The sequence below is a fragment of the Palaemon carinicauda genome, chromosome 4 (assembly GCF_036898095.1).
Source record: "Palaemon carinicauda isolate YSFRI2023 chromosome 4, ASM3689809v2, whole genome shotgun sequence".
NCBI classification, from domain to species: Eukaryota; Metazoa; Arthropoda; class Malacostraca; order Decapoda; family Palaemonidae; genus Palaemon; species Palaemon carinicauda.
Window position 1 is genome coordinate 91,327,739 of NC_090728.1, and position 25,304 is coordinate 91,353,042.

The 25,304-nt window shown below is 34.1% G+C and overlaps 1 protein-coding gene and 1 non-coding gene across 3 annotated transcripts in view; one reads left to right on the forward strand and one right to left on the reverse strand.

The window, feature by feature from the left end:
• Window positions 1-25,304, forward strand: part of LOC137640057 (uncharacterized) — an 897,648-nt gene that overhangs the window by 27,547 nt on the left and 844,797 nt on the right. The gene's annotated exons all lie outside the window — the stretch shown is intronic.
• Window positions 18,618-18,689, reverse strand: TRNAW-CCA (transfer RNA tryptophan (anticodon CCA)). Its single transcript has one exon. It is a non-coding gene; the product is annotated as a tRNA-Trp (tRNA).

The following is a 25,304-nucleotide window of genomic DNA, read 5'->3' on the forward strand; positions in this document are numbered from 1 at the left end:
ATATATATATATATATATATATATATATATATATATATATATGTATATATATGTGTGTGTATATATATATGTATATATATATATATATATATATATATATATATATATATATATATATATATATATATATATATATATATATATATAAAGCATTTTCCCTCACATTAATCTAATTCCAAGACTGAACTGAACAACCACTATAATGTTAACTGGTTAAATGATGATTGTAAGATAAACCTTATAGACAACTTAATTTGTCACACATTCTGTTCAGCTGGGCCACCATTACCACCTCTCTATACGGTGGGCTTTTCCGTTCCAAGAGCTTTTATGTTGATTTTAAAACCAGAAGCTTTTTTCACCGCATTCTTATTTTATAATTTGCATATTGTTTTCTGTGATCTGTTTTTATGTAAGTTTTGTAAAGCAGGTCCCGGAAATCTTTGTTTCCGTTACTTACATTAATGGAAAATTTCATGATCTTTCTTCCTGATGTGCCTAGTTTTGCATGGCATATATGTGCATAATACTTTTGTTAATATGAATTTCATATATAATATTTTCAAGAGAAAAATTTGATCCAGTTTAGGTACATTTGTCATCGGTTCCTCTGTACATATGTGTTGAAGTAACTTTAACTTTTTTTTTTTTTGTGCCATTTTTGCAAATGTAGTTTTAGGCATTGTTCCATTACTGCTATCTTCAGATGGATTAAATAGGGAAAAGTAATGCTACATATTTGATATTTCACTGAAATAGGAAAAATTTTGGTCAATTCTGCTAAAATTTGCCTTTTTAATTTCAAAAGAAATTTGCTGCAATTATGTTCATTGTTTATGAAACCGGTATTACTCGACATTTAAGGTAGAAATTTCTCAAGAGCACCTTAGGAATATAATACATGTAGTTATACACTTCTAAACAATGAAAAATGTTATGGTATACTGCTAGTACACAGTACACTGAAAAATGGTTTGTAGGTTTCCTGTGAAATAAAAAGAAATTTATCTTGTCCGAAAGTGAAATTTATCCCTGGTGCCAGGAGTAATACTTGATTCAAGAAATAACATAAAGTGTATTAATGATATACCAGTATAAGTGGAATGATATTAGATACCTTAGTATTTAATTATTGAAAAGGTAATGTAATTTTTCATCTTGTTCAAGATACCAAATGGTATCAAGTAACTTGTTGCTGGGTGAAAAGTTGTAATAGTTATAATGCGCTGATTAAATCCGTAAATATAAGATCTGTTATTTGATAATATAGAAAGACCAAGAAAAAGATTAGGTTTGATTTCAAAACAAAATTCAAATTTGGTATTTTTATGCTGGGTGACATTGTAACAGTTTTGGTTAAAATTAGAACTAAAAGTTATTTGATCATCATAGTTACGGTATTTGTAGGCATTTATATATATATATATATATATATATATATATATATATATATATATATATATATATATATATATTATTGAATTTTAAGTCATTAAAGTAAAAGATAGGCAATGCTTTAAAATCTTGATTTTCAGCGATGCCCTTTAAAAAGAAAAATAGGGTATTGATGGGAGGGAGGGTTCTGTAATAATTATGGATTACCGGTAACCATAGTGCAATATTTAACCAGAAATAACCGTTTCTCCCATTAAGCTGTAAAATGACCATAGCAACCCCTCCCGTTCCTCTTCATTTTTCGCAAGTCTCCCCCTTTCCAATCTTGCATTCTACCCCAAGCGGAATCTTTCCGTCCATAAAAGCCAAGCAGACGAAGCGCAAGCAATTATTCAATTTGATCGTTCAGCCGATGATTGCAATCAAACATGGTTATTAAAGGCTTAAATACACACTGCAAGTAAATCACGAAGACTCTATGTGATCTAGTAATGTATAGGTAAACAACCTGTGCGTGTGTGCTTGTTCTGTTTTTTCTTATTGTAAGAGATTTCCAGTATTTTTTAAAAAAGGAAAAAAAAATTGGTCATAAGACATGCAATGATAGTGATAAATATTCCTTCAAACAGTATCGTTTGAAAACTAGTGAAAAGGTTCTACAAATGCAATGTTTATTCCTATTTGTTTATCGGTAGAAATTACTTTTCTCTTTTTTTCAATCTTTCGAGTTGCTTGTAATTATTTTTTCATTTACCCTGTGTATTCCCGATGATATTGAAGATGTTTTGAAAACCCAGTTTTTTGGGTTAACGGTTTTAGTAATCCATTTTTCTCTTTAGAAGATTCAGTTGTTAGCCATTTATTTTGGGTGAAGCAAATGGATGTTGGTACGGTTTCCCTGTATTTTAGCAATGAATCTGTGATAGCATTTAATCGGGTTTATGAATTTTCGAATTTCATTCTCTTGGACGTCTCTTAATCAGCGTTTTTTCATAGAGAGAATGAGAGCCTTAGAGAGAGAGAGAGAGAGAGAGAGAGAGAGAGAGAGAGAGAGAGAGAGAGAGAGAGAGAGAGAGAGAGAGAATAAAGGCCTATAAAAATTCGTATGCATTACAATCTTCATAAAAAATCATATCCTAATCAAACATTTTAGTTTTGTAAATGAAACCGTGATAAAAAAGTATTACAAAGAGTATTTGCAAATTACTATATAGAATTTCGTTGCAGCGACAGTTCATATTTTTAAAGTTGCCTCATTTGCAGGAGGAACAGAAAACATCTGGAAGGTAATTTAAACCAATATGAAATAGATATGTTATAAGAATTTTTATCTTTAAAGAAGCAAATCTGATATTTCATAACATGTGTTAAATCATTGCCAAGTTCTCCTCGGAGAACATATAAGGAAATATAATGTTCAATCAATTAGATTAATCTGTATCTGTTACATATTCTATTTCCTGAGAGACACGAGATTCGGATGATAACAATCATCCGCAGTCATCCTGATATCCAGCTGTCAACACGGATGATGGATTGGCTCTCACTGCACTGCCATCATGAATTTTATTGGCGTCTTGGGCATCATAGTGTCTTGTGAACAACGTTCTTAAGGTCAAATATTCTCTATTAAGAAGTACCACTATCGTCCTTTTTAAGAGGAACATATTTCTGGAGTTTTTACTTTATGGCCTCCATTTCGAATCGAACTTATTAAGTCCACTTTTTATTAGGAGAGAGAGAGAGAGAGAGAGAGAGAGAGAGAGAGAGAGAGAGAGAGAGAGAGAGAGAGAGAGAGAGAGAGAGAGAGAGAGAGATGCAAATGAATGGTGATGTACAGTCGTCTGTTAACTTTTCACGTGTTTGGTTTCTATTGTTTGATGTTGTATTTATCAACCCATTATTCTCTTTGGTGAACTGCAAATCGCCGCTAACCAGAATTGCTAATTCAAGAGGAAGAGGGCAGAGGCTTTGTGTCCAAAATCGGACAAATATTGGCGCTTCTTCAAGAGGGGTTTTCTCACATCCCCTAAAGAACATCAAACGCTGCAGATGCACCCACTTGTAACCGTGGCTTTTGCTGTTCTGAATGATATATTAGCTAGAGCTGGTTTGGTTTAGGTGTGTGCGCGCGCACTTTGCTTGGGTGGGGGAGTTGATATTTATACATAGCGTAAATTGATTGATTTTGTATATGCCTTTGCAAAATTATTTGTTAGGGTACTTGGCGTGTTCATTATCCAGAAAATACTGAAATTACCATAAGTTTAAAATTTTTAAGGTTGATTTATTCCCTTAACATGTCATGGTATTAATACATTCAAGGAATAGAATTTTCTTTACTGAAACGAATGAAAATAGAGATATACAAGGAGATCGGAAGTCTACTGATAAATTATCGGAGAAAATCTCTCGTAGATTACCTCTAGTTTGCAATCATAACATTTAAGCAATAAAAGTTTAAGACAAGAAATTGCTATCGAGAACAGGAAGGGTAGAAAGGCCATCCTAAATATTTTCAATAATAACAGGCTAAAATTTCACCAGTGCAAATTTAAATTTGTTATTGCTAAATTAACGCCAACCATTAGTATGGTATAAATTATTCAATTTGGAAGCAATAAACTGATGACTTTTTTTCTTTGAGCAGGTCTGATAGATAAAGCTAAAATTGTATTTCTTGTAACGCTTTGCTTTAGATAAATAGGTTGTTTGTATGAGAGGTAGAGATAACAGAGGAAGTAGACATTTATTAATCTGAGAAAGCGATAAAAATATAGGTCTTTGGCAGCCAATTTATATCGGGCCCTATCACATGACAGGCACAGGTTCTACAAATTTACCGAGACATTTCTTTAGATACGAGTTATTATTATTATTATTATTACTATCCAAGCTACAACCCTAGTTGGAAAAGCAAGATGCTATAAGCCCAGGGGCTCCAACAGGGAAAAATAGCCCAGTGAGGAAAGGAAATAAGGAAATAAATAAATGAAGAGAACAAATTAACAATAAATCATTTTTAAAATAAGAAACAACGTCAAAACAGACATGTCATATAATAAACTATCAACAACATCAAAAACAAATATGTCATAAATAAACTATAAAAAGACTATGTCCGCCTGGTCAACAAAAAAGCATTTGCTCCAACTTTGAACTTTTGAAGTTCTACTGATTCAACCACCCGATTAGGAAGATCATTCCACAACTTGGTCACAGCTGGAATAAAACTTCTAGAGTACTGCATAGTATTGAGCCTCGTGATGGAGAAGGCCTGGCTATTAGAATTAACTGCCTGCCTAGTATTACGAACAGGATAGAATTGTCCAGGGAGATCTGAATGTAAAGGATGGTCAGAGTTGTGAAAAATCTTATGCAACATACATAATGAACTAATTGAACGACGGTGCCAGAGATTAATATCTAGATCAGGAATAAGAAATTTAATAGACCGTAAGTTTCTGTCCAACAAATTAAGATGAGAATCAGCAGCTGAAGACCAGACAGGAGAACAATACTCAAAACAAGGTAGAATGAAAGAATTAAAACACTTCTTCAGAATAGATTGATCACCGAAAATCTTGAAAGACTTTCTCAATAAGCCTATTTTTTGTGAAATTGAAGAAGACACAGACCTTATATGTTTCTCAAAAGTAAATTTACTGTCGAGAATCACACCTAAAATTTTGAAAGAGTCATACATATTTAAAGAAACATTATCAATACTGAGATCCGGGTGTTGAGGAACCACCGTCCTTGACCTACTTACAATCATACTTTGAGTTTTGTTAGGATTCAACTTCATACCCCATAATTTGCACCATGCACTAATTCTAGCTAAATCTCTATTAAGGGATTCACCAACCCTAGATCTACATTCAGGGGATGGAATTGATGCAAAGAGAGTAGCATCATCTGCATATGCAACAAGCTTGTTTTCTAGGCCAAACCACATGTCATGTGTATATAGTATGAAAAGTAATGGGCCAAGAACACTACCCTGTGGAACACCGGATATCACATTCCTATAATCACTATGGTGCCCATCAACAACAACTCTTTGAGATCTATTACTTAAAAAATCAATAATAATGCTAAGAAACGACCCACCCACTCCCAACTGTTTCAGTTTGAAAACAAGGGCCCCATGATTAACACGGTCAAAGGCAGCACTAAAATCAAGGCCAATCATACGAACTTCCCGACCACAATCAAGGGATTTCTGTACAGCATTGGAGATTGTAAGAAGGGCATCACATGCTCCAAGGCCTTTACGAAAACCAAATTGCAAACTAGGGAGTAGATGATTACCTTCAGCAAACCTATTAAGACGTTTTGCCAGAAGACGTTCAAAAACTTTAGATAATATGGGAGTTATGGAAATTGGGCGGTAATCAGTGGGACTTGAGCTACCACAAACACATTTACATAGAGGAGTAACATTACCAATTCTCCAACTAGTGCTAAAAGCTCCTCTTCTTGCTAACTTGCGCAAAATAACATATAACTTTGGAGCTAAGAAATCTGCTGTCTTTATAAAAAACAAAGGAAAAATACCATTTGGGTCTACACCCCCTAAGCATCAAGGTCCATCAACAGAGCTTTAATCTCACGAGATCGAAAAGCTAAACTAGTTAGTTTAGCCTCAGGAAAACAGGAATGAGGAAGTTCAAGTTTTTCATTACTCTGTTTACTGTCAAAAACATCAGCCAAAAGGGTTGCCTTTTCCTTTGGACAGTGAGTGACTGAGCCATCTGGTTTAAGTAAAGGAGGAACTGTTGCATCTACACCAAAGAGTGCAGATTTAAGGGTAGACCACCATTTATGTTCCTGAGTTGTACCAGAAAGTGTTTCTTTTATGGTTAAATTGTACTCCTTTTCAGTTGAGGCATAAACTCTCTGAGCAAAAGCTCGAAGCTGAGTATAGTTGTTCCAAGTCAAATCTGATCTGTTACCCTTCCAAAGTTGATAGGCCTCCTGCTTCTCCAAAAAAGCACGTCTACAATCATCATTGAACCACGGTTTGTCCTTCACTCGGTACCTTAGCACACGAGAAGGGATACGCCTATCAATTATGTTGACTAGATTCTCATTCAAAGGGACAACAGGATCTACACTATTATATAATTGTGACCAATTCAAGCACAAAAGATCATGTAAAATCCCATTCCAGTCTGCTTGGGATTTCATATAAATTTTACAAGAATATGATATATCAGGGACAGGCTGCTCAGTCTTCACTAATAATGAAATCAAGGCATGATCAGATGTCCCGACTGGAGAACCAACCTTACCAGTTATAACGCCAGAGCAGTCAGTGTATACAAGGTCCAAGCAATTACCAGACCTGTGAGTAGCTTCATTTATGATTTGCTCACAGCCTGATTCAGAGGCAAAGTCTAAAGCTCTTAAGCCATGGCGATCGGTAGGAGAGATAGAACTTAACCACTCCCTATGGTGAGCATTAAAATCACCAACAAAGACAAAAGAAGCCTTTCTATCATCTTCTTGTATCTTAGCCATAATGGTAAGAAGACAATCGAAGATAGAATCATCCATGTCTGGATTCCGGTAGATCGAACATAAATAAAAGTTGTTATGCCTGCCACAAACTTTTATTACCTGAATCTCATGACATCCACATTGATAGCAGGACTTATGAGAAGCAGGGTACTCTGTCCTAATATACACCGCCATTCCCCTGGCCCTAGGGATGGCATCACGTTTCAACATTATTGGCTTCTTAAAACCAGTTATAAGGAGCTCAGATGAGTGCCTCATATTAGAAACCAAAGTTTCTGAGCACAAAAGAATATCATACTGTCTGGACGCAACTGTAAGGTCTTGGATATTTGCATGAAGACCACGAATATTGCAATACAGAAGACGACATTGACGAAATCTAGGACGTACTGGTCCCGGATTTCGCTCAATGTCTCCAGACAGCATAAGAATTAATAGCAATAAAAAAGAGACATTATACTTAAAAACTAGATTAACAAGAATTAAAACAAAAACAATACGTACAGAATTATAAGCAAAGTGATTGATGATACCCATAGACTATAGTAAAAAGTCGGAAAAACTGGTCAACATGGAGGAGCCGATACACCATGCAAGGCTAAATACCCTCCAGGATAGCCACTTCAACTGAAGGGAGGACAGTAAGGATGGTTTTGAGAAGAAAAAGAATCAGAAAAAGGAAAAGACAACCTCTTGATAAACCACCAGGCATCCATGGCCCTTCTATTAAGCCTGCCCAACACACCATTTCAAAAAAACAAGAGGAAGAAAAAAAAAATAAGATAGAATAGTGTGCCTGAGTGTACCCTCAAGCAAGAGAACTCCAACCCAAGACAGTGGAAGACCATGGTACAGAGGCTATGGCACTACCCAAGACTAGAGAACAGTGGTTTAATATTGGAGTGTCCTTCTCCTAGAAGAGCTGCTTACCACAGCTAAAGAGTCTCTTCTACCCTTACCAAGAGGAAAGTACACTGCAATACAGAAGACGACATTGACGAAATCTAGGACGTACTGGTCCCGGATTTCGCTCAATGTCTCCAGACAGCATAAGAATTAATAGCAATAAAAAAGAGACATTATACTTAAAAACTAGATTAACAAGAATTAAAACAAAAACAATACGTACAGAATTATAAGCAAAGTGATTGATGATACCCATAGACTATAGTAAAAAGTCGGAAAAACTGGTCAACATGGAGGAGCCGATACACCATGCAAGGCTAAATACCCTCCAGGATAGCCACTTCAACTGAAGGGAGGACAGTAAGGATGGTTTTGAGAAGAAAAAGAATCAGAAAAAGGAAAAGACAACCTCTTGATAAACCACCAGGCATCCATGGCCCTTCTATTAAGCCTGCCCAACACACCATTTCAAAAAAATAAGAGGAAGAAAAAAAAAATAAGATAGAATAGTGTGCCTGAGTGTACCCTCAAGCAAGAGAACTCCAACCCAAGACAGTGGAAGACCATGGTACAGAGGCTATGGCACTACCCAAGACTAGAGAACAGTGGTTTAATATTGGAGTGTCCTTCTCCTAGAAGAGCTGCTTACCACAGCTAAAGAGTCTCTTCTACCCTTACCAAGAGGAAAGTACACTGAACAAATTGCAGTACAGTAATTAACCCCTTGGGTGAAGAAGTGTTAAGTATCTCATTGTTGTCAGGTGTATGAGGAAAGACGAGAATATGTAAAGAATAGGCCAAACTATTCTGTGTAAGTGTAGGCAAAGAAAAAATAAGCCGTGACCAGAGAGAGGGATCCAATGCATTACTGTCTGGCCAGTCAAAGGATCCAATAACTCTCTAGTGGTAGTATCTTTCTTTGTGATTTTTGTAATAGAATTAATGAAATGTATTGTAGGTTGTGATTATTATAAAAATCGGCGACTGTACAGTAGTTAAAAAAACCATGAGATTAAACGAATGTCAAAGTATTTAGATAATCTTCCGCATGCAAGTCTATAAGTGTGCTATCAGATATCATTTGAAATAAAGTAAATTGTCTAAGTTGATGTACTGCCTTACCAATATTTTATTCTTTATCTGACTATTCGTTGTAATTTCTGGTCCGACATTGTAGAGAAAATTATGTGCAGGACTGCGTGTGAATGCCGCCCCTTTCGTATACTATATACTAATGCAAGACCTCATTTTCCTCCTAAAAGTCTGAAAGATAATTCTAAAGAATTCTGGAAAGGGCTTAGATCTTTTTGGTGGTAATGTCGTCCTTTTCTTTTTCCGTTGGATTTTGGAGAGAAATCCCCATAATCCCGCGGTAACGGTAATCGCAGAAGATAACAGTAACAGTAACAGTGACTGTTCTAGCAGAGGCTCCGGGAGGCACTGCTGCCGTAGGATCCTAATGTTAAAAAGTGGTCACCAAGGCATCCGGGGAGACCACTCAGGAGCCCAACTTGAGTCATACTGGAGGTCGTTAGCATTTAGCTTGTGAAGTTTTTATGGTGTAAAGAGAGTTCCGTCTTCTGTAGGGGGTCTTTCCCTTGCTTAATGTCCACGTAAGGATTTCCTTTATATTTTTATTGCTTTTTGGTTTTATTAGTTGCATTTCTTTATTATTCACCCTGTAAGTGACTTCTGCCCTGTAGTCAGGCGTGTTTCATATCCATATGAAGAGCTGGTCCCCAAATTTCGTCTCTGTGGCTTAAACACACTCATAGTGAATCGATTAATTTTGTTCTAATAGATTTCTTGAAGGTCTTGTGATTTAACATTTTTTTGTGTTAAATTGAAATGTTAGGTTTACGGCTTCACAGTTTTTTTTTTCCACTAGGTACGTTCTGTTGTTTATCCTTATGGTTATAAGTATATTGTTATTCTACTAATTTATCGAGCCAAATAGTGTAATCTTTACAATAATGTTCTTTTGTTCCATAGGCATTTAGAATTTGAAAATGGACTGCATCAACCTTTATCCAGTTGTAGCTCTCGTACAAAAGTAAAATTAAGTTACTAAATGCTAAAAAGTGATATTAGGTTTTCATTCCCTTTGTGATTGCGGAGCTTGTAATAAAAACAATAATAATAAAATTATTATTATTATTATTATTATTATTATTATTATTATTATTATTATTGGTAGCAATAATACCCACAAAAACAAGTAATCATCATCATTGTTTTAGATTACTTAAGTGTTTTTTAATCATTTTGTTAAATTGCTTAGTATTCGTGTGATTCCCTTTTCAGAGGGCCAGTGTACTCGATGTTGTGTTTGTTGTTCTCTTGAATGAGAGTCTAGAAAAGATAATTTATAAGTGTATCCCTTCTTGTGTGCAAAAGTACAGAGTGGAAGACAAGTCCTGCTTCAATCATGAATGTAGTCGTGCATATGTGGAGAAGAGGAGACCTATCATCTGTGGAAGAGTAGCAGATAAGATTTGACTTGGAATAGCTATACTCGGCTAAGAACTGCTCAGAAAATTTTTGCTTCAACTGAAAAGGAATGCAATTTAATCATAAAAGAAACCCTTTCTGGTACAACCCAGGAACATAAGTGGTGGGATACCCTTAAATCTCCTCTCTTTGGTGTAGACTTACCGGTTCCTCCCTTACGTAAACCAGATGGCTCTGTCACTCACTATCCAAGGGAAAAGGCAACCCTTGTGGCTGATGTGTTTGCAATGAACAGAGTAATAAGATGTGTATGTAGGGGCAGACCCAAATAGTATATTTCCTTTGTTATTTATAAAGACTGCTGATTTCTTAGCTCCTAACTTGCCTGTTATTTTCCACAAGGTAGTAAGATGTCTTTTTCCACTTGTTGGAAAATTGGTAATGTTACTTCACTAGGTAAATATGTTTGTAATAGACCTAGCCAATCCAATATCCATAACTACCACATTTAATAAGTTTTTTAAGGACTTTTAACAAAACGTTTAAATAGGTATGCTTAAGGTAATAATCTGTTCTTTAGTTTGAAATTTGACTTTCACAAAGGCCTGGGAGCATTTAGATGACCTTACAATCTCTAATGCTGTACAAGAATTCCTTGGTTGTAGTCAAAGTGCGTATGATTGGCCTTAATTTTAGTGCTGCCTTTGACTATTTTTATCATGAGGCCTTGCTTTCAAGCGCAACCAGCTGGGAGTAGGTGAGTCTTGTCTTGACATCATTATTAAATTTTTAAATAATTGATTGCAACGATTTGTTGTTGATAGGGACCGTAGTGGGAATACGAATGTGATATCTGGTGTTCCTTAGGGTTGTGTTCGTTGCCCATTAATTTTCTTACTATATACACATATGTGGTTTGGTCTAGAAACAAGCTCGTTGCATATGCATATAATGCTACTCTTTGCCTCAATTCGATCTCCTTAATGTAGATATAGTGTTGCTGAATCCCTTAATAGAGATCTTGCTATAATTAGTGCATGGTGCAAAGTATGGGGCATAAAGTTGGACCCTAATAAAATAATAATAATAATAATAATAATAATAATAATAATAATAATAATAATAATAATAATAATCTATTGTTTTTCATTGTAAGCATTACTAAATTGCCTTTGAAGAGTACATTCGATCTTAGCTGCAACCATCGTTTATCCCTTTACTATGCTTCCGTTCGGCTTCCTTTCTTCCATCTTGCTGCCAAACTTCTTATTACTTTTACATCATACTGCACCGTTATCCCCAAGTTGAACTTCAGGGCTGAATAGTTTCTCGGGGTTCACAATCCATAAATGATAAAATCATTTTAGGAATTTTATTACTTTTTTACCTTAATTAACGACTAGTTACCGAATTCACTTTATCAAGAAACAAATAGGTAAACTTTTGTTTTCTGTATCAGCTATCCATGGAGTTGTTTTCTTCATCTCAAAACTACTGTATGCTTACTTTCCTTGCTTTAGGTCGCCCTATCAGAAAACTTAAGAAATCACTATTCCTGTTTTTACTTTCTTTATCAGTAGACTCATGGAGCTACTTTCGACAATTTTGTTTACTTTTCAGCTAACAAATGGTGTTAAATTACATATCTTACTTTTCCTTGCTTTATCATCAGCTCATGAGTTTAGATATAATAATCTTGTTGTTCTATCAGCAACCCATAGGCTCACACCTCTATTTTCTTTATTTACTAACCGTGTGTATTGATATTTCTTTATTGTGTTTACTACATCAGAACTTCTTTGTTAAGATTTTCATTTATTGTGAATTGGATTTTGCACTTTACAACAAGTACAACAAGCACACATTCATTTAATTTGTTCGAACTCTGTTTTTCCAAGTACCTATTGGAATAACTTCTACTATTTTCATTTGTTCTTTCAACAACTTTTGAAGGTTCTTTCACTTTTACTTCTATTGTTTACTCCTTGCGATTGTCTCGAATTGCACGATGGGTGCACTTTTCGTACTTGTTTTTTATAGGAAAGTTTTGAAACGCTTGTGGATTTTCTTCTGTGAACGAACCATTGAGCTGGACTTCAAGGAATTAATCTGATGACCTCAGAAATCTAAGCATCTGATGGTGTGTACCCATGTCGTAAAAAGAAATTCATGCGGAATTCTCTCTATGGAGACTTTCATAGTGATATCACAGTCGGATAAATAAATACAGGATTTTCTGTATTTGACTTTTGATTCAGGTGTTTGTACTTGGTTTTGATCGATGCTATTTTTATTCTGATTGCTGGTGAAAAGTTATACTCTCTTACCTGTTTATTTTTTACGTATAATGATGAAATTCATTTACAATACCATATAGATAGTTTTATAAAATTCCATTACTGTCGCCCAAAGCCATTGAAAAATAAAGCTGAGAGAAGAAAAGGTGACTCTAAACTTACCTGACATAGTTGGTGGACTATTCCAATTAGATGCTGGATGTCGAGCTGCACCTTTGAGAAAGAGAAATTCTTTGATAGCCCAACCATCAACAATGTGGTCTTCCATATCAGGAAGGTAGTATTCATTCCGTATTTGTTTTTGCGTTGCAACAATACGCTATATAAAAGGGAAGTATGCTTTTCTCTTCCTTAGTGTTGCATAGATGTCAAATTTGAGAGTTTGTGACAAGGCAGTTATGTGGTAGGTCACTTCGATGTTAAAAGTTCATGGGTTTGTGTAAAAGAACGACCTTTCCATTCTTCTTCTAGGCCATCTAATTTGGTCTGCGTTAGAAAATACTGAAATGAAAATTATATGTTGTTAACTTCATGTATAATGATTGGATTGGAATACTTAGTCATTGACTTTTCAGAATTTTCTGCTAATGGATGTTTTCTGTTTAACCGCAACAATACTAACGGTGAAATTTAGTGAGTAGCTCTCTCTCTCTCTCTCTCTCTCTCTCTCTCTCTCTCTCTCTCTCTCTCTCTCTCTCTCTCTCATTTGAGGCATCCAGAGACCATGTAGTCAGATCGACATCCCAGTTCGACATTCATTACAACTAGAACTAAATAGCGCTCTGTTCTTGCGAGATACCAAAGGAGCCAGTCTTGGGTTTCTGAGAGCCATAAAAGGCGAGGGCAGCAGCTAGACCTTGTGAGATTATACGTGCATCCTTTTGTGCACCGTTGTTCTTGTTGTATACGTGTCCGGTGCCCTTTTTTTACCGTTGTTCTCTTTAATTCTCTGATTCGGTGAATAAAGTAGTAGTGGAGTCCAAGTTACCTAGATCTGAGGTTTCTCTTTGTGTTTTATTTATTTCTTTGATTGTTTATTTATCTTTGTTTTTAATGTTACAAAGAATCTTTTTCACCGTAACGTGACACTTTTTTTTTTCTTGTAAATGGTGAGTTGTGATGGATTATGTGGTTTCATTAGTATGCGGTAAAACGTGTCTACAGATTGTGACTCGTGTTATTATTTTTCCCATTTCCCGTGTAACACCTTGGTATCGTTTATGTATATGAGTTACTGGATGTTTATAATTTACTTTGTATAGATTGATCATAGCAACTTCGCCCTATGTGCATCACGTTGAAATCCGATAAGTTCAGCATCATCTTTTATATGAGGAACTTTCTGGAGTCTAGTTGAAAATAGACAAAATCTATTTGTGCGTGTGTTTTTACTTTGATCCTTGCAAATTAATTTTATAGTAACTATTATTTTCACTTTTATACTGAAGGTTATATAGAAATTTGGGTTAACACATAAAGTCCGTGTTAATCTAGTCTTTGTTAATAATTATGGGGTCATTGCTATACCTAATTTTTTTCACTGTCGCTAGACATATTTCGTGAACCAGAATTCTAATTTTATACACATTGAAATGAAAAGTAATGGGGTGACAAATGTCTTGCAATATCCACCTCAATCTGACCTTTGAGGAATCTCGAATTCTTAGAATAATAAGTTATATTTAAAACTAACAGACCAGGCCTCATCATATAGTCTGATTTAAATTATTTTATGCTAAACGACTATTGATGTATATGTATACATATGCATAAATGCACATATATGTATATATGTAAGAGTGTGTCTGTTTGTTGTTCCATAAGAATAATAAACAGATTTCATATTTATAACCTACTTGCAAATTCAGTAAAATTATTCTTTTTCACAGAAAAACATAGATAGACCACAAACACAGATAAAGCAAACTTTGAAAAATAAGTTTCTTACGGCAGCGAAAGACTCGTTAAACATGTCGAAAATTCTTTTAAAACTTCTATTAAAAAAGTATTCACGACTAAATATATTTTTTTTTTATTTAAAAACATATTTAGATAAATAGTAAAATTTCAATTGTAAATACACTATATGTAAAATAAAAAGAAAATATTTATGTAAATATACTATGATGTATATATGTTATAAACTGTAAGATTATAAATGTGTATTTTATAATAAAAGATGAAAGAATAGAGCTCAAGCTAAAATTAGTACATGGTGTTAATTATGGGGCATGCAGTTAAACCCTAACAAAGTATGATTTTGTAAGTAGGTCGAGGACATTGAGTCCTCAACATCCTGATCTTTACATTCACAATCTTTTTGATTATATACAACTCATGTAAAATTTTATGCGGGATTCTTGATTCCAAATTTACTTTTTGAAAGCACAGTCGGTCTATTTCTCCTTGAAGTGCACAAAAAATGGCTCAATGAAAAAATTTTCGTGATCAGTCTACCCTGAAGAAATGCTAATTCTTTCATTCTACCTTGTTTTGAGTATGTTTTACCCATGTGCTCTTCAACTGCTGACTCTCATCTTAATTTAATGGATAGAAACTTGTGGTCTAATAAATTCCCTATTCCTGATCTTTATATTGATCTCTGGAACTATTGCTCGCATAGTTCTATATGCATGTTGCTTAAGATTTTTTGTAATTCAGATCATCCATTGGATTCAGATCTTCCTACGACTGTGCCATCCTGTACTTGGTACTAGGTGTGCAGTAGTCAATTCTAACATTCATTCTTTCTCTATCATAGGGCACAATACTATACAGTGTGCTAGAAGTTTTATTACATCTGTGACCAGATTGTGGAATGATCTTCTTAATGTGGCAGTGGAATTGGTAGAACTTCAGAAGTCCAAACATTTGGTAGATTCTTCTCTGTTGAACAGGTTGACACAAGTCTTGTTTTATACTTTGTACGACTGAACTAATTTAACTTTGGTACTGATCTTATAATATTTTAATTTCTTATTCATTACTTACCTTTTTTGTTGGAGCCTTTGGACTTGTAGTTTTCTGGTTTTCCTACCAGGGCTGTAGCTTGGCTAGTAATAATAATGATGATAATAATACAAACGCACAATATATAAAATTAAGAAATTGGGTAAGAGGGTAAAAACACAGGTATAAAGTGAGCGATAGCAATTAAGAGCATAATGATGATATAGGGATTGTGAAATTTAGAACAACTTCAAGAAAAAGTAGATACTGCCATTTGCTTGCCAAGTTTCGCTCAATAATCGCTATACGTACATAAATTCTTTAGTTTTTCCAAATATGGACTTATTAGAGAGAGAGAGAGAGAGAGAGAGAGAGAGAGAGAGAGAGAGAGAGAGAGAGAGAGAGAGAGAGAGATTCTCCCAATTAGACTTTTTTAAATGTATTTGCTATCGATACCGCTGGAAGCCACACCTCGAGTATAAATTAGGATGGCTTGCTCGCCAATTAAGGTTATTTCCAGCCATTAAAAGGAAGCCAAGCCATGCGCTCTCCTTGTAGCATTCAGTGTGATCTCCCAAAAATGGCGCTGAGGGAGTATTTTGGGGGAGGGAACTGGGATCCTGCCGGTACCCAGCCTCCCCATCCGGTTAATGGGGCAATCGTGAGCGTCCTGCATGTACTGGATAGTTTGTGTGTTAGTCATTGCCTCCTGTTATGGTAATCGACATCCACTGCTGGGAAAAAAAGCAAAGAAGGTAAAAGGAGAGTCTATAATTGCATTTAAATCCTTGGATTGGATTTTTTTTTTTGTGTTTTTCCCCTTTTTTTTACTTTCTTTTTTCGTTTTGCTCTCCAGTCCCCTTCTTAAAGTGAAATTGTTAAAACGGGAAACATGCCAGACATGAGTAAAAAAAAAAGGAGACGAATGTTTAACCGGAAATATTACATGTATTTAAAGCCATTTTTTCTAACTTAGAAGTATTTTGTTTAATTATAAAGTTATATTGCTTAGATAGGATTTTTTATAACCAGAATAAAATGCTTCTGGCCTCTAGCATCCAATCCTTCTCAAAGGATGGATGCATTGCGATATATGGAATTTAGGACCCATTCAAAAGAGAAATGCATTTAAGGTTTTTCACTCATCAGTTCTTTCAATTCTCGACAGCTTAGACATTTTTCTTTTATAGCTTATACATTCATGATAACTTTAAATTCAGGGCAATGTAGCATTCTGTTGACGTTTGCTAATTTGAGGATTGCACCCGGCTAGGGTAACAAACGGTCATGTACAGAGTAATTTATATATATATATATATATATATATATATATATATATATATATGTATATATATATATATATATGTATATATATATATATATATATATATATATATAAAATGATAACTTTGCCTATTTAAATGTGTTTCTTATATATATTCATGTAAGCCATATAGGGTACACCCCCTAATAGGATTCTCTCTACCTCGGGATCAGAGAATCAAGATATTAGGTGTATAATATATGGTTTATATATATATATATATATATATATATATATATATATATATACATATATATATATATGTATGTATGTATATATATGTATGCATAAAAATCACAGGAAAACGTGATGCTCAGATGTAGAAGAACCACAGGGAAAATGAAAATACGAAATGTACGATTAAGTCCTGACTAGTTTCGTATATATATATATATATATATATATATATATATATATATGAATATATATATATATATATATATATATATATATATATATGTTTATATATATATATATATATATATATATATATATATATATATATATATAATTACTACCCAAGCTACAACCCTAGTTGGAAAAGCAGGTTGCTATAAGTCCTAGGGTTTCAACAAGGAAAACAGCCATAGTGAGGAAAGGAAATAAGGAGATGAATAAATTGTATATGAGAAATAATGAATAAAACATATCTCCAAATGAGAAAGCACTTCAAGAGAAATCTGCCTTATGTAGACTGTGAAGAAAGAGTAGAGTCAACCTGTTCAACATAAAAACTTTTGTTGCAAGTACACTTTTGAGGATAATCGAGTGACATAGTTTGACACAAAATATGGTATGAATAGATACCAAAGTTTTTTAGTCTTATTTCATTTCAAACGTTGCAGCTCTCACAAGAATATGTTTAGATAAAATTATATCTGAAAATCTTTAATTCTCATTTTTAGTCCGTCAACATGCGCTAGAATTAATACCAAATAATTGTACAGATATTTATATTTGTATTACTGGTACGTAATTTATAAGACTTTACAATAAATTGTGGATATTTGTCAAATTTCCAAAGTATGAATGGAATAAGAAGAAAATTGAGATTAATGATATAGTATTACAGATTGTATGCGAGTCGTTCCTGTTGTATGTTGCTAGTTTGTCTATTAAGAAATTGTGCCTAGTATATTCCTTGCAGGCAAACTATTCTGAAGTTATCGCTTTGCAAAAACAGCGATAACTATTCCTTCTTTATGTAAAGGGCTGCTTATCTGGTCCTGTACAGCAGGGGAACCCTAATTTCTACAGGACCTATGTTGTTGTTGTTGGGGTATTAAAGCCAACACTTGTTGTTGGCACGGGCCTTTCCCTTGGTTGGCCCGTAGGTGGACCTCCACGGTTGTTTTATGATGTTCATTCCGGAGCATTTAACGTTTCACAATGGGTAATGTTCGTTCATTGTTTGATTATCACTGTCAACACTCGCAGAATGTCTTCAATTTCCCTAACCGTATTCACATTTTATAAACTTTACGAAGAGATATTTCATGTATTGATTATATTATATTTCATGTATTGATTATATTATATTTCATGTATTGATTATATTATATAGCTGAAATCTTCCTACATTGATCAGATAGAGAACAATTATTAGACTACCAGTCTTAAAGTTTAGAGAAAATGTGCCTATTGAATGAGATTGAAACGATTGGGCGCTGTGGCCAAGAACTTGTGGTACCAATATAAGAACCATAAACATGCCTTTTTCATGTGGTAGACCATTTGTCAAAGGAGAAGCAACAGAAAAGTTTTCGTGATGACCCCGGAGTGACTCGAACACCCAGCCTTCTGATCTGGAGTCAGACGCGCTACCATTGCGCCACGAGGCCTCTTGTCAAATGTTATCTATCATACCCTCTCATCCTCCTCGTAATTCTGAAACCCTAAATATTGTCGACAGATTTTCGAAATGTTTTCTTAAAATTTAAAATGTATTTTATTATTATCGTCCGAATGTATAAGGAACTCTGTGAACTGAACACACTAGGACAATATAGAGGTTTCGGAATAAGGCGAAAAGGCAAGATGCAATGGATAAAAGACTATGAAAACAAGATTTTGTTGATAGAATTCTTATATCTGAAGATCAAAAGGTTCTTTTCGAGTTTGGTGTGCTAAATCGCTGCGATTGATATTTTATCGTTTGTTCTTTTCTCATTATTATTATTATAATAAAATATTATTAGCCATTGTGTATTCTTATGGAACGAACTGAAAAATCCTGCAATTAGCAAATAAGTTATTTTCTATGTAAGATAATAGATGAGAATTCTGAGGACTTGGTAAACAATTAGAAAAAGGAGCATGATGAATATACAAACAAGTGCATAAATGGAAAGCAGTCGATTAACAAATAAGCGATAGATTACGATTAATATCGAGTCACATTTGCTTACATATGTTTCTTCAATGTCATTGCACTAATTATTATTCAATTAAGTTTATATGATGACATAGACCATATAAATGGAAAAAAGGTTATGGAAAATTCAACTGTTAATATATCACATATAGTTTGGAAACTAAAATGAATAAATTGGAATAGTGTGACGTGTAGGCTAGTATCTTGTTTATGAAATGCATTAGAAACATACTAATAAAACGTCGTAACGAAAAAACACGACCTTTGTAAAATGAACAAACTTAGAACTCTCTCTCTCTCTCTCTCTCTCTCTCTCTCTCTCTCTCTCTCTCTCTGTTTAAGAATATGCGTGGCCGGGAAAAAGACGGATGGTATATGGTAAAGAGGCGCGCATAAATGTGTGTGGCGGCGATTCCCATCCATCTCCGTTTTTCATTGTACTACTCAAGAGTTGGATCGGATGGGCTTTCCACACTGGCCAGCGAACCTATCTTTGTTTCGGAACATCAGTATTCCAGAGCGGGAGTCGTAACCTGTGGTCATGGAAGTGACCTACCTGAAGCCAAGGTTTGTTGGTGGAACTAGATGAGGGAGAAAGATGTTTGGAAGATGAAGAAAAGGGGGATTTGGTGGTAAAGGAGACAATGAATACAGGGAAACGGGGCACCAATGTTTTCAAGGGAGGTGAGACAGTGCCCTCACTGCCCTGCCTCTGTGGCCGGCGGCCGCTTTTAACTGTGCTGCCTCAGTGAAGGAAGAATGAAAGGAAGTGAAGGACCCCAAGAATGTATAATAAAGATGAATTATTCAGGAGGTGAGTCATGTGGCAGCTAGATGTGATCGAGATTATGTTGGGAATGAATAAGCAGATGAAGTTGTTTTAAATTCATATTAAAAGAAATTTCTTGATAATTTGGTATCTCCTTACTTTCGTCTCCACTTCTTTACTGCATTTGATGTTTTACTTATTTTTGCAGCCATTCATACTTTGCATTATGTTGAGTTAGAATAATGGTTTATCTATAAACTTTTATATTTGCTTTGTATTATTTCTTATATCCGTCCTGATAGCTGATATTAAAATCTTTAAAAATCCTAATATAGTAGTTTAATCGAATTTCTAGAGATCATTTCTTTTCTCTCTCTCTCTCTCTCTCTCTCTCTCTCTCTCTCTCTCTCTCTCTCTCTCTCTCTCTCTCTCTCTCTGTATGTATGTATGTATGTATGTATGTACATATATATATATATATATATATATATATATATATATATATATATATATATATATATATATATATATATATATATATATATATACACACACACGTGTGTGTGAATATCAATATACACTGATAAACATCCGGCTTCTATCATCCCAAGTCAACACATAATATTCCGAGGATAAAAACAAATATCACTTATGTTGTACCTTTACATATATTCCACCGATAGCAGTTTTAGCCATTGACTCTCGGCTTTCATCAGTGCTACATTGGGTAGCACGATATATAATCTAAATATTTATGGAGAAATTTATATTTGTTACTGTACATTTCATTTGACGAATTTTCTTCAATATACTTATATGAATATGTATAAATATATATACAGTATATTATATATATATATATATATATATATATATATATATATATATATATATATGTGTGTGTGTGTGTGTGTGTGTGTGTGTGTGTGTTTGTGTGTGTGTTTGAGAGAATTTGTCCTTGGTCAGTATTATTACTGAAATGTCTAGCTCTGTACATTTGTCAACTGGCAGATTTCTACCAAGATCTTTTATATATAATGGGCAATGCATACACGTGTATCCTCCTAGGGCAAGAATTTTTTTTCTTTTATACATAGGTATTGGATTTTTAAGATCCGTTCGTTTTCTAACATCAAGATTAGCTAACTGATCCTCAGACTTATATTGAGAAGCATAAGGTAGTTTATATGATGATACATAGCCTTATATTACAAGCATTGTTATCTACATTTATATCCTTATATGAAAAATAATAATAATTTGTTGTGCAAATGCAAAGTATTGTAGAAATGTGCCAGTTGACAGACTTAATTCTTTGACGTATGTCTTTATCAAGCTCATTGTTAGCTCTTCTCTTGTGGAAATCATTGAAGGATAGTGCTTGGGCTTTTTTCCTTCTTTAGTATTCATGAGAGACGCTGGCGAGTCAGGGGTAATAGAATGCAAGACAATACTATTTTCTCTTGCAGAACTTGGATTGGACTTTGTTGAATCTCAGAAAAATTTAAATATATTTTTTGTTAGAAAGTTGTTTCTATTTGTTCCTGTGCTATTTTTTTCCGATGTTATTTGTGGGTTTTTATTCAAGGTATATTTTTCTTTCAATGCTGGCCTTATACTTTGGTTCATTGTATTATCTTAATTAACTTCTACATCTAGTTGAGCAATATATGACTACTCGGGTCCAAGCGCTACAAGTACTGCACTGTAGGTGAGCGACATTCTTCGATTTAGCTCCAGGAGATCTGGACTTGTCCCTTTAGGTTGTTTTTGTGTACCATGAGTCAACTCTTGCAGGAAAAAAAAGTCAACTCGACCCCAGTTCCTCGTCAAACCCAACCTCTCCCACCTCACCTCCTTGAACCCGAGCAAAACAGCCCCAAGCAGAACTTAACTCAGCTTGATTAAACTCGCAAAGGAATTCAGGTGTTTTCCAGTTGAATTATCAGTTATGTCTTCTTTTCCTCTGTATTTTATTATGTTGTTTACAACGACCAGTAAATATATACGTAACTTGAACTTTAAAACTGTGTTGATATTTTGAGAAGCGTGGTCCGAGTGCCTTTTTTTTTTTCTTCCTTCTTTCAAGCACAAGGAAAATGTTATCCCATGGAGGAGAATGTCTGCGAATTTGGCTTCCATCTAGGCTCTATTGGTTTGAGTGTGCAGATTGAAGGTTCTCAACTACGAATAATACCAGGTTTAGGAAATGTGTAAATGATAATGTTCCGAGAAATGGCATGTTGTTTTTCTTCGCTAACCGGACGATAATGATGTTTACAGAGATTACAGTCTTCATCGTTCCCCCATGTTTTCTCTCTTCGCTGATTTTTTTTTTTTCACTAATTCTTTTTCGGCGGTTGTGAATTTTATTTTCTCATGTCCACATTCATTTACATTTCGGCGTTACGCAGCTCTTACTATAGGACCCTCGTCTCACAGGGTCTAAAGTTCAGTCGACGATGAACAAGTGTTTACATTGCTCATGGAGAGATCGTTTGTTCGTGGACGTTTGTTTACATGTTTTGCGATGGCCATGAGATTTGGAAGTTAACCTTTTGTCACTCTTTATTTTTTGTGCTTTCCATGAATGAATTTCCTGCAAAAATAAATGTAATAATTGTAAAAACAGGGTCCGTAACAAGAAAGAAGCGAAAATATATACAGATAAAGCCTGAACACTTAACTTTCGTATTATACTCGAAACTTTTTTTTCATTGGTCTTTCTTTTTCTGATTCACACTGTTTGTTTATTAGTTCTTTTAAGAACAATACTTATCCAGGTATGTATTTTTTTTATCTTCCACGAGTTCTTAACATTTATATATATATATATATATATATATATATATATATATATATATATATATATATATATATGTATGTATGTCTGTATGTATATATATATGTGTGTAATATGTATTTATATATACATATATGTATATACACACATATGTATATTATATATATACATATATGTATATACACACACATATATTATATATATATATATATATATATATATATATATATATATATATATATATATATACTGTACGTTTGAAATTTTTACTCGAAATGTAATGTAAATGCTGCAAATAGTTTTACAAATATATTATTTTTTTTTCAGTCCTTTTGTTTAACTTCCGCATGGAATTTTTTGAGATGGTTGTCATACTTAATGTATATATTGATTGAGAGGTCCTCGGGATACACTATTATGGAGAGGGATGGTAATCTTTGACTTGATTTATATCCTTATAAAGGGAACAAAGAGAATATTAGACTTTCTTAAAAAGGAAAGGTGATGTCGAAGAAAATATTGCGTGATTCCTTTTGTTCTTCCCTGTATTATAGAAATGTGATGTATATCGTTGCATTTTAAATAATTAACAATAAAGTGTTCATGTTCTCTCTTCAATGCCGCAGTCTTATTCTGAGAGGACTGGGGTTGCGAATAGCAAAATCTTGCTGGACTGCGCATGTTGCACACACAATGAACTGTGATACTCAATTGAGCCATAGCAGTAGTATTATGACTTTTGCCATAGCCGAGTTCGTTAAGCTCACTTCATAAATTATTCCTATCAAAGTCTGTCTCAATGGATTTTTTTTTTTTTTTTTTTTTTTTTTTTTTTTTTTTTTTTTTTTTTTTTTTTTTTTTTTTTTTTTTTGTCGTGTATTACTATTTACGGTGGGTTTTGTTATTTACTATGCCATTTCAGTGCTTAATATTTAAGGTTTTGCATTTCTATTTCTTATTTGTGAACGCCATTTCTTTTAACGGGGACAGCCGTAGGTCTCATAAGCGGTATGCACATTCATTCTAATATATTTTGTTAAACTTATACTTTATCCATTTTATTATCTGTTTATCTTGTTGAAATCTGAAAACTATTTGCCATTTTATGCATTCCTTTTTGTTTCTTATACTGATGATATATCTAGGCTATTCTTGAACTGAAACGCTTCGATGCGTACCCAATCATGTAATTTGCTTGAGTTATGTTGTTTGGTTTTAAACCCAGTCATCTCAAGAACCGACTTGATTTCGTAAGCAGCTAAATAGTGCATTGATCCATCCTTCGAACACAGGGAGGGTCTTTTTTTTTTTTTTTGAAACCCGGAGTAGTATCACGCTATGGGAAATGTTAGACAAAAGTTTTCTTTCTATAATGCATTAAGATTAATTACTCTTATTCTGTGAGATTGTTTTTTATTAGAGCTCTCCAATTACTAAAGGTTAAGGTTCACGAAGAGCCATGCATTAAGATAGATTTCATCATATGTTGCGATAATCTTATTCGGTGCATCTCAAAGAGATTTGTTCAAGTAAAAGAGATGCCCAAAACTCAACACAATTTAGGACTGCGTTGCGTGGCCAATTGCACTAAGGCCTTGGTTATGCTCCTTACCTGGGCCTTATTACCGTGAGCTATCGTTCATCACTCCTCCCCACCACTTTTTTTCTTTTTGCTCGTTGAATTATATAGTCAAGGATATTAAGGGAACTTAAAGCATGGAAACCCACTATTTCGTTTCCCTTTTCAGGTAAGTATATATGAATTTTTGTTTTTGTTTATTTGAATAATCTTTTTTGAGGTAGATTTGTAATGTAATACTTTACAATTCTAAATAGCCATAGAAGTAAACCTAACATTTCTTTCAGCCGCTTAAAATCTCTCTTAATTGTAAATTCCATTTGTACTCTAAGTCAGAATGGCGAACCATTTGCCCTTTTGACTTTTGTGGGGTTGTAAGGTCAATACTTTCTACAGTTGCATGTGAGTGTAATTAAATGATATAAAAGAAGATGAGTGGAGGCTATGATGGGCCACCCATTGATTACCATCAGAATGGGATGGAGTCTTACCACAACATCCACTCGAGGTGAACGATGGACTCAGGAAATAAAGTTTAACTATCTATTGCTTTAGAAAAAAATGAATGGGATATTTATTCTCATTGGTGCTGTCTTTTTGGCTTTTTAAAAACTCGGGTCCTGAAATTATGTTGGGATATTCTTGGAGAATTGTACTTCTATTCTTTGCAGTGTAAGTTTTCATGAGCATCAGGACTTCTGATGGATTACGTCTTTACAATATTAGATGAAAGAGTTCTTTCATTTTTCTTCTGTTTTATGAATGCGTGATTCGTTTCCCCATAAGTGTATCTAGCTAGGTGCCATTCGTATCTTTTTTTTTTACAAATTAATTGACTTAGGAACAAGTTTTTGTCTTGATTTTTTTCTGTGTATTTGTTACTATTTTTGCTTATTTTTCTCAGTATTGAACAGTCTTCGCGATCACTCTT